Source organism: Salvelinus sp. IW2-2015, linkage group LG21 (genome assembly GCF_002910315.2).
Source record: "Salvelinus sp. IW2-2015 linkage group LG21, ASM291031v2, whole genome shotgun sequence".
NCBI lineage: Eukaryota > Metazoa > Chordata > Actinopteri > Salmoniformes > Salmonidae > Salvelinus > Salvelinus sp. IW2-2015.
In genome coordinates this window covers 5,898,405-5,908,862 of record NC_036861.1, presented here as the reverse complement: position 1 = coordinate 5,908,862, position 10,458 = coordinate 5,898,405, and the positions used below count along the sequence as shown (strand labels likewise).

The 10,458-nt window shown below is 41.4% G+C and overlaps 1 pseudogene; it reads left to right on the top strand.

The window, feature by feature from the left end:
- The window catches only part of LOC111982262 (serum response factor-like), a 27,990-nt pseudogene extending 22,606 nt beyond the window's left edge, over window positions 1-5,384 (top strand).
- Window positions 5,385-10,458: the final 5,074 nt, after the last annotated feature.

Genomic DNA, 10,458 nt, shown 5'->3' with positions numbered 1-10,458 from the left:
TTAATGTTAAGTGTTAAATTGATATATGATGACTGGTAGGCTTTTTACCCCACTCTCAAACGTGACAAGCAGCAGTCTGTTTACAAGTTGATGTAATAATGAAATGGGCTCCTTGGTGGGCCCAATCCCAAGGAGGAGGGTCTGGAATGACTGGTGTAGCAGAGCAGTAGCCCCATCTAGAGGGCAAATGGAGAGACTGACATGAGTGCTACTTCTCAGTGGCAAGTGAAATTGACCTCCAGGCTCTAGCTCTTCCTCACTAGGCATTCCTATAGATCTGAAAGGACTGGACAGGTATTAACAATATGGTAATTGCTTCTCCTTGCCTTCTCATAGGCAGAGATACTGTATACACTCGCATTATCTGCTGACCATGTGTATGTGACCAATACAGTTGTATTTGATTTGAGCTGGTCTTGTCTCCGCCCTAACAATGGGAGTCGRCCCAATGGCAGGAAGGCAGGCGGTCTGCTTATCGTTGACTGATTTTGATGGAGTAAACCCTCGCTATTGGGCCCAGTTTTTCAAAACTCTTCTGATTTCGGCAATGGGATTGGATTAAATGTTCGATTCTGGTATTTCAAAACAGAAAAACTAGAAGGATTCTGATCATTTGGATTTGGTAATCCAATCTGACCTTTAACCAAGATTAACCAATGATGTGTGTGTATAAACCCTGGATTGCTGATGCTATGTATTGACCAATGAGAGGCTTTGAAACCACYGGCCGCCACATTGGTACTCCCCAGAAGGAGCAGTCCTCCATCAGAATGAATGGAATTCTACAGTATTTCATTAAAATGTTTCAAGGTCAAAATGACTTATTTCAGTATTTATTTGTTTTAGTAGGGACAGAAACATTAGTACCCTTAAAAAAATAGGTTTATGTTTTAGGTTTAAAAAAAGGAATCGTTTTTTTTWWWKKTYMRKTYMMMWWAWWWWAWTTTAAAAGTATGCATTAAGGTGTCTAATAGAATATACTTGTTAAAAAACGAATGTAGACATTTAATTCATGCATTTCTAAAGCATCCCAAACTTTTTTTTACAAGAAAAGAAACCAAAATGGCTGTGAGGTGGCTTCAATACAGCACTCCCTGTCAGTCATCCAGAGTTCATACACATTAAAATTATTAAAGGAGAAGTTTCCTTTTTTTACAACCAAATCTCTCTTTTGATGTAAATGGCATGTTTTATAGAAGGGTTCAGACACCTTCTTTTTTTTGTGTAATTTCACATGTTTCTGAGAAACGTACCCCAAACAGCAAATCACTTCCTCGTGCTCGTTGTGTAGTATGGGGGCCCTGAAAAAACGCGAAGGTAAAACTGCTCAAACACCCAAATACATAATTTTAGAAAAGAGAAAAGCGCTCAGTACAGTGATGCAGGTCTTTAGCTGTTGTACAAATGAAATTGTCATTCCAAACTTTATCCGCAATGTTTTATTCCCTTTTTGTGTGTTTCTCAAACATGTGAAATCACAAAGGTGTCTGGATCCCCTTCAATAATAGAGATTTGGTTGTGAAACAGTTTTTCCAAACTCAAAGGTAGTGATTATGATCGTTTTGATGCCATAAATGTGGCTGTTGATCCCACTGGAAGGGTGGATATAGAATGGTGAAAGGCACTACAACCGAGAAATGTCAATGTCACTAAGGTGGGGAGATMAAACAACAGTATTCCATCTGAAAACCAAAGATAACTCATTTTATTAAATGCTTGATTGCAGTATAGGCATGTGGTCATTTATTAAATTGAGAAGTGTCAAATATCATGTACTTGCAGTACAAGTAATATGCAGGCTGTTTTTAATCTTGCCTTTATTAACATCGGTTTTTGTTTCACTATGACTGTGTAGAAGTAGTAACATTTAACGTTGAAGTCACGATTCATAATTGTATGAAAGAACCGTGCAGAATATTGATATGCATCCCTCATTGCCCTTGTTGTCCCGTCTCCCTAATTCAGTGAGCCTCCCCACCACCATCGTCACATCCTCAGTGCCCTCGTCGATGGGTGGTCACATGATGTACCCCGGCGCCCACACTGTCATGTACGCCACACCTACAACCTCGTTGTGCGACGGCAGTCTGACCGTGCTCAACACCTTCCCACAGACAGCCCATACACAGTCCCATGACCCCGGTGAGCCAATCAGAGTCCAGACACCACAACTGCCCTAACAGGGCGCTGATATACAGTGAGCTCAAAGTATTGGTACAGTGACAACTTTTTTGTTGTTTTGGCTATGTACTCCAGCATTTGGATTTGAAATGATACAATAACTGAGGTTAAAATGCAGACTGTCAATAATTTGAGAGTATTTTCATCCATATCGGTTGAACCGTTTAGAAATTACAWCACACAATGGGGACCAAAAGTATTTGGACAAATTCACTTAGGTGTATTAAAGTAGTAAGAATGTAAGCATTTGGTCCCATATTCATAGCATGTAATTGTGGAGTCCACCTTGTAGAGTACATGCCCCACGAATTGTGGCTGTTCTGAGGGCAAACGGGGGGGGCTGAAACTCGATATTAGGAAGGTGTTCCTAATGTTTGGTATAGTCAATCTGTCAGCTGTAGAGAGACGAGAGGGCATGAAGTTTTGATCAGTCAGCTATTGGATAACAAATATTGAAGTTTTGGTGCAGGTAGAGTCAAATCTATACTGTTATCCCAAAAATATAGATTTTTTTTTTCTCCCCCTTTTTTAAAAGTTTTTAGATGATTCAAAAACAGCTAGCATGGCAGGAGAAATCAGCATGCATTAATATACAATTGGTCCATTAAAACAGTAAGACACCAGAGTGTCCGATCCTATAGAAATAGACTTCGGATTTTGGTCCAGATCATCTGACATTAGAGAGTGGGGGGGGAAATTCTGACCAGATATTTTGTGCTGCTTCGGTGAAACTCTTAGCTGTGTCTACATTGTTCTCTTGCATTCTATAAATATAACATTTATTGAAATGGGCAATAACAAATAGGAATATAGGCAATTTTCTCAGAATCTCTTTCCATGCACTACCCTGCTGTGTGCTGCCTGACTCCACTCTTTGCTGCGTGAAGTTGAAATAGCTTAGTCTGTCATATCATGATGTTGTCACTATCGRCGATGGCTGTCAATCATCCCCAATAGACGATACTATCGTAATATCGGCCAAGCCTACTGGCTCGTTTGTGTGATTTAATTTATTGGATTTGTTTGTTCCCCTTCCCAACTAGGCGCTGTATCGCAGGTGTTCCTCACAGGACATCCTGGGACAGTTCAGATCCCTGTGTCAGCAGTGCAGCTCCACCCGGTAATGACGCCCATGTCCCTCTCACCACAACTCTACTGTTACCTCAACACTACCCTACTGCTCAACAATACTGTCACCTAATCAACTCTCCTTTTGACCTGTAGATGGTGATTGGTCAGCAGTCAAGCAGCAGCAACCTCACAGAGCTTCAAGTGGTCAACCTGGACGCCCAGCATCACTCAAAGGACGATTGACCCACCCACATATCAATAGACTGCTTTACCCAGACACACATTTAAATGCACACACACCAGGGGATCACTGACACCTTGCCAACAGACTGCCACCCCCTATTTATTACTGCCTTTTCACAGCAATGATCTTGTTTTTTTAAGTAAACCTTGTAAGAATATGCACACACAAAGGATTGAGGTGTGGTACTGCCATTTTACTTTGTATACATTTTTGTATATTTGTCTTATTTTCTTTCTCTGCAAGAGTTGCTTGGCTTGACATATCCACACATTGCTGGGGCTACAGCTACACATTTCAAGCAGACACTTGTAGTGTGCAYATACCGGTTATACGTATGTGAACTGAAGAGGTTTTGATATTTTGTTTTTCTTACGAATGTATTCTCTTTTAAGCCCCCTGGGCATCCAAATGTTGATTACTTATTTTTCTTACGTTGGCATATGAATGATAGCTCTACACTACCAGTTGCTGTCATTAGGGTAATCATGTTTTTACTTCAAATGTACCATTGATGCCAGTATCAATTTGCTGATAATGCTACAGATATATATATATATATATATCGAAACAAAGCATTACCCTCAAAATCAAGCATATGTCAGTTTCACATATTTGTACCTTATGACTCTGCCATGTAGCTTGACTGCTATGCTTCTATGCTGTGCTAGAGTGGGCTGATACACTGACTTGCCCTTGTACTCGGGCAGGGTACCACCACTGGTTTAGGTAGTGCCCTATCATTCTGTAGGTTGAGGAATTACTTTKGAACATCACAAGGTTAATCTGGAAGACTGGCGCAGGCACTTTTTCCTCTTCTCTGTGTGAATCTACAGCACTTACTGTGTTGCTGCATAGATAGTACTGTATTTCCCATCAACTACTGAACGATTACCCCAATTGTAAAGGGGTGTTTTCAGGATGCTGGTTATGATTTCAATATTGAAGGACAATGTCTTAGTACCTAATACCCAAGTTTTTATATTTTTTTACACATACAAGTATGCCAGTCTAGACCTATTACAGGATTTTGAAGATTTAACTATCTGGGTTGTGTTCAACTGGGCTCCCAAGTGGCGCAGCGGTCTAAGACACTGCATCTCAGTGGAAGAGGTGTCATTACAGTCCCTGGTAAGAATCCAGGTTGTATTACAACCGGCCGTGATTGGGAGTCCCATAGGGCGGCGCACAATTGGCCCAGCGTTGTCGGGGTTTGGCCGGAGTACATTTTACATTTAAGTCATTTAGCAGACGCTCTTATCCAGAGCGACTTACAAATTGGAAAGTTCATACATATTCATCCTGGTCCCCCCGTGGGGAATGAACCCACAACCCTGGCGTTGCAAGCGCCATGCTCTACCAACTGAGCCACACAGGACAGTAGGCCGCCATTGTAAATAACAATTTGTTCTTAACTGACTTGCCTAGTTAAATGTAAAAAAAAAAAACATAATTAAATTAGGCACCAAACGGAAGAAAACTACCATATCAAAGCCTGTTTAGCCCATATTTTAGAAATCTGCTCTGCAATGTTGGGTGTTTAGTATAACTGCACAAGTGTGGTTTTTAAAGAGAAAATCATCAAGCCAGTATTTATCGCTGTGGTTCTCTTGAGCTCATCCGTTGCCATCATGAGGGAAAAGCAACATCAAAATGTTTAATGGGTAGTAATGTTAATTTACTTTTGTGGGAATCCTTGAAGGGCAAGCACCACTTTCTATTACTCAACTTGCCTGAAAAAAGACACACACACACACACACAGCTTCATGCCCACATTCTCTACCACGTGAACATCTTCTGAGATGGTTTTTGACTGTTAACCATTGTCACCTATGTCAAATATCTATTCTTCAATTTAAATGTATGAATAAAAATGTTTGTAGTCGGTCACCAATATTTCCCCACTAACTGTATGAAATAAACTGAAAAAGAATGGCTGTAATATGGGCTCCCGAGTGACACAKCGGTCTAAGGAACTGCATCTCAGTGCTAGAGGTGTCACTACAGACCCTGGTTCGATTCCAGGCTGTATCACAACCGGCGGTGATTGGGAGTCCCATAGGGCAGTGCACAATTGGAACAGAGTCGTTAGGGTTTGGCTGGGGAAGGCTGTCATTGTAAATAAGAATTTGTTCTTAACTGACTTGCCTAGTTAAATAATGTTTGCCTTGCCGAGGTAGTTTCAGTGCGTTCTGTGTGGTGCACAGGGTTGGATTTATTAATCTAATGTATGCGTCAAACTATGCATAATGGTCGCAGAAAGGGAATGTTACATTTTATCTGCACACATATGCAGATGATGCTGCGTTCCATTTTGCTCAATAATACTGTTGGTGTGATCGACGCGTTATTGTACTTCTGGTGTACCAAAACACTACACTAGGTGTGATTGAGGCATAAAGCAGAAATGTGAAATCCTACAGCCTGACTCCAAGCCACTTGACAAGTTCTGGATCTGGTACAGGATCAGAAGGTACAAAGTACGACTGAGTAAGATCCATAACTAAACTCAGCAAAAAAAGAAATGTCCCTTTTACAGGACCCTGTCTTTCAAAGATAATTTGTAAAAATCCAAGTAACTAAACAGATCTTCATTGTAAAGGGTTTAAACACTGTTTCCCATGCTTATTCAATGAACCATAAAGAATTAATGAACATGCACCTGTGGAATGGTCGTTAAGACACTAACAGCTTACAGRCGGTAGGCAATTAAGGTCACAGTAATGAAAACTTAGGACACTAAAGAGGCCTGACTGAAAAACACCAAAGGAAAGATGCCTAGGGTCCCCATTTGCGTGAACGTGCCTTAGGAATGCTGCAGGGAGGCATGAGGACTGCAGATGTGGCCAAGGCAATAAATTGCCATGTCTGTACTGTGAGATGCCTTAGCCAGCGCTACAGGGAGACAGGATGGACAGCTGATCGTCCTCGCAGTGGCAGACCACATGTAACAACACTTGCACAGGATCTGTACATCTGAACATCACACCTGCGGGACAGGTACAGGATGGCAACAACAGCTGCCCGAGATACACCAGGAACGCACAATCCCTCTGTCTTGTTTTGCACGCTTTGGACAAAATAATAAAATGCAGTACTACAGGATATTTCTTAACGTAGCTCTTTATTAGCTAGCTATATATAGCTATGTTCACGTATCTCCAACCATGATCAACTGCCCATGCCCTAACCATCTGGGTGGTCTTAACCAATCATAGCACAGTATGATACAGCGGTAAAATGCATCCAGTTATAATTCAGTATGTTTACACATATGAATATTACACCCTCCATCCGCAATAGGCTGAGAGAGGCTGGACTGAGGGCTTGTAGGCCTGTTGTAAGGCAGGTCCTCACCAGACATCACCGGCAACGACGTCGCCTATGGGCACAAACCAACCGTCGCTGGACCAGACAGGACTGGCAAAAAGTGCTCTTCACTGACAAGTTGCGGTTTTGTCTCGCCAGGGGTGATGGTCGAATTTGCGTTTATCGTCGAAGGAATGAACGTTATACCGAGGCCTGTACTCTGGAGTGGTATCGATGTGGAGGGTCCGTCATTGTCTGGGGCATCACAGGATCATCAAGCTTGTTGTCATTGCAGGCAATATCAACGTTGTGCATTACAGGGAAGACACATCCTCCTCCCTCATGTGGTACCCTTCCTGCAGGCTCATCCTGACATGACCCTCCTGCATGACAATGCCACCAGCCATACTGCTCGTTCTGTGCGTGATTTCCTGCAATACAGGAATGTCAGTGTTCTGCCATGGCCAGCGAAGAGCCCGGATCTCAATCCCATTGAGCACATCTGGGACCTGTTGGATCGGAGGGTGAGGTCTAGGGCCATTCCCCCCAGAAATGTCCGGGAACTTGCAGGTGCCTTGGTGGAAGAGTGGGGTAACATCTCACAGCAAGAACTGGCAAATCTGGTGCAGTCCATTAGGAGAAGATGCAGCTGGTGGCCACACYAGATACTGACTGTTACTTTTGATTTTGACCCCCCTTTTTTCAGGGACACATTATTCCATTTATGTTAGTCACATGTCTGTGGATCTTGTTTAGTTTATGTCTCAGTTGTTGAATCTTATGTTCATACAAATATTTACACATGTTAAGTTTGCTGAAAAGAAACGCAATTGACAGTGAGAAGGTGTTTCTTTTTTTGCTGAGTTCATCTTGCTGAGTCCCTACAGTGGGAAAATCAGTTATCAAGGTCAGACCCCGCGCTACATCTATCACGGTCTGGACCATCAGGTCAGAGATTGTCATTAAACAACTGTAAAGCTCCATATTACAACATACTTGTGTTGTGATAATTGCTTTGCTTGCTTTATAACCGGTTAGTTCATATGCCTTGCCACCGTGATATATAGGCGTRAGGCCGAGACAATATAAGAAGACATCRTGGCAAAATAAATTTAACACGTAGCATTAAAAAGATTGCGTTTTAACCACGTGCTTTAAGACCCAAACGSCGTTCCATAGAGAGTTACCGGAAGTTTCCAAGAAAACACGAGCAGTCTCCGCWATTTCAGCACCATTTCAACATTATCAAATCAYTTATGCTTAGTCTAATACAGCTAAATGATACCCAAAACAATTTAGTCCATTTRACGTAAGCTAAATATCATGTGGCTGTCCATTGTACTGATTTCTGTGTTTGTGTGCGAGCCTAAGTAGAAAAACATGTTGACTCGCCCTAACGTTAACGTTACTTGTAGAGAAACGCCAATGCCATCCTCCTCTCTATCATGTTGCCGAAACGGTCTATTAGTTTTTGTTGTCCTATGCTACCTGGATAAAATGCTTGCTCGCTAGTCTAATTTTCTTTAATGTGCAACGAAGAGCCAGCYAGTTAACATTAGCCTACTACATCTAGCTACWGTACTAATCAAAAGTTTGGACACACCTACTCATTCAAGTTAACGTTGTATTTACTACATTGTAGAATAATAGTGAAGACATCAAAACTATGAAATAACACATATGGAATCATGTAGTAACCAAAAGAGTGTTAAACAAATCAAAATATATTTGAGATTCTTCAAAGTAGCCACCCTTTGCCTTGAAGACAGCTTTGCATACTCTTGGCGTTCTCTCAACCAGCTTCACGAGGAATGCTTTTCCAACAGTCTTGGATATTCCCACATATGCTGAGCACTTGTTGGCTGCTTTTCCTTCACTCTGTGGTCCAACTCATCCCAAACCATCTCAATTGGTTTGAGGTCGGAGGATTGTGGAGGCCAGGTCATCTGAATGCAAGCTACTCCATCACTCTACTTGGTCAAATAGCCCTTACACAGCCTGGAGGTATGTTTTGGGTCATTGTCCTGTTGAAAAATAAAATTATAGTCCCACTAAGCACAAACCAGATGAGATGGTGTATCGCCTGCAGAATGCATGTGGTAGCCATGCTGGTTAAAGTGTGCCTTGAATTGTAAATAAATCACTGACAGTGTCACAGCAAAGCACCCCCACACCATCACAACTCCTCCTCCATATTTCACGGTGGAGAACCAACACTGGGAGATCATCCGTTCACCTACTCTGCGCCTCACAAAGATAAGTCGGTTGAACCAAAGGACAGATTTCCACCGTTAATGCCATTGCTCATGTTTCTTGGCCCAAGCAAATCTCTTATTATTATTGGTGTCTTCAGTAGTGGTGCATTGCCAGCAATCGACCATGGAGGCTTGATTCACGCTGTCTCTGAAAGAGTTGATGTTGAGATGGTGTTACTTGAACTCTGAGAAGCATTATTTGGGGCTGCAGTCTGAAGTGCAGTTAACTCTAGTGAACTTATCTCTCGCAGCAGAGGTAACTCTGTGTCTTCTTTTACTGTGGCTGGTCCCATGAGAGCAGTTTCATCATAGCGATTGATGGTTTTTGCGACTGCAGTTGAAGAAACTTTCAAAAGTTATTAGAATGTTTCGTATTGACTGACCTGTCATGTCTTACAAGTAATGATGGACTGTCGTTTCTCTGTGCTTATTTGAGTTGTTCTTGCTGATTATATAGATTTGGTCTTTTACCAAATAGGGCTATCTTCTGATACCACCCCTACCTTTTCACAAAACAGCTGATTGGCTCAAACGCATTAAGAAGGATGAAATTCCACAAATTAACTTTTAACAAGGCACACCTGTTAATTGAAATGTATTCCAGGTGACTACCTCATGAAGCTGGTTGAGAGAATGCCAAGAGTGTCCAAAGCTGTCATTAAGGCAAAGAGTGGCTACTTTGAAGAATCTSAAATATAAAATATATTTTGATTTGTTGAACACTTTTTTGKTTACTACATTGTGTTATTTCATGTTTTGATGTCTTCACTATTATTGTACAATGTTGAAAATAGTAMAAATAAAGAAAAACCCTGGAATTAGTAGGTGTGTCCAAACTTTGAATGGTACTGTACATATTGAACTTCCATCCTCTCAGGGCAGGGTCAACAATGTATGAATCTGAATCACCATTATAATTGTTGGCCAGTACAGAGAATCAAATAAAATCAAATGTTATAGGTCGCATACACGTTTAGCATATGTTATTGCAGGTGTTATAGCGAAATGCTTGTGTTCCTAGCTACAACATTGCAGTAATAACTAACAATACACAACAATACACACAAAGTAAAAGAATGGAATTAAGTTTTTTTTTAAATGCTAGCTAGGCACTGGAGGACAACAACAAGAGATGCAACAATTCAATTTTTTTCTGTCAATGATGTTTGGCTTTTGATGTGATGTGATTGGTGCGAAGCCAAATCCAAACTGGCTTCCCTTCACACTTTTTTCCCCATTCACAGTTAAGCTCACTGTTTYGCTCAATGTTTCGCTCAATGATGCTCGCTGGCTTCACTTGCATTCAACGCTATGTGCAGAAACAATGKCATACTCTTTTTGACCAGACAACATCAGATAGATGGGCTACACATACAGAGATAGAAGGGCACTGTTTTGCA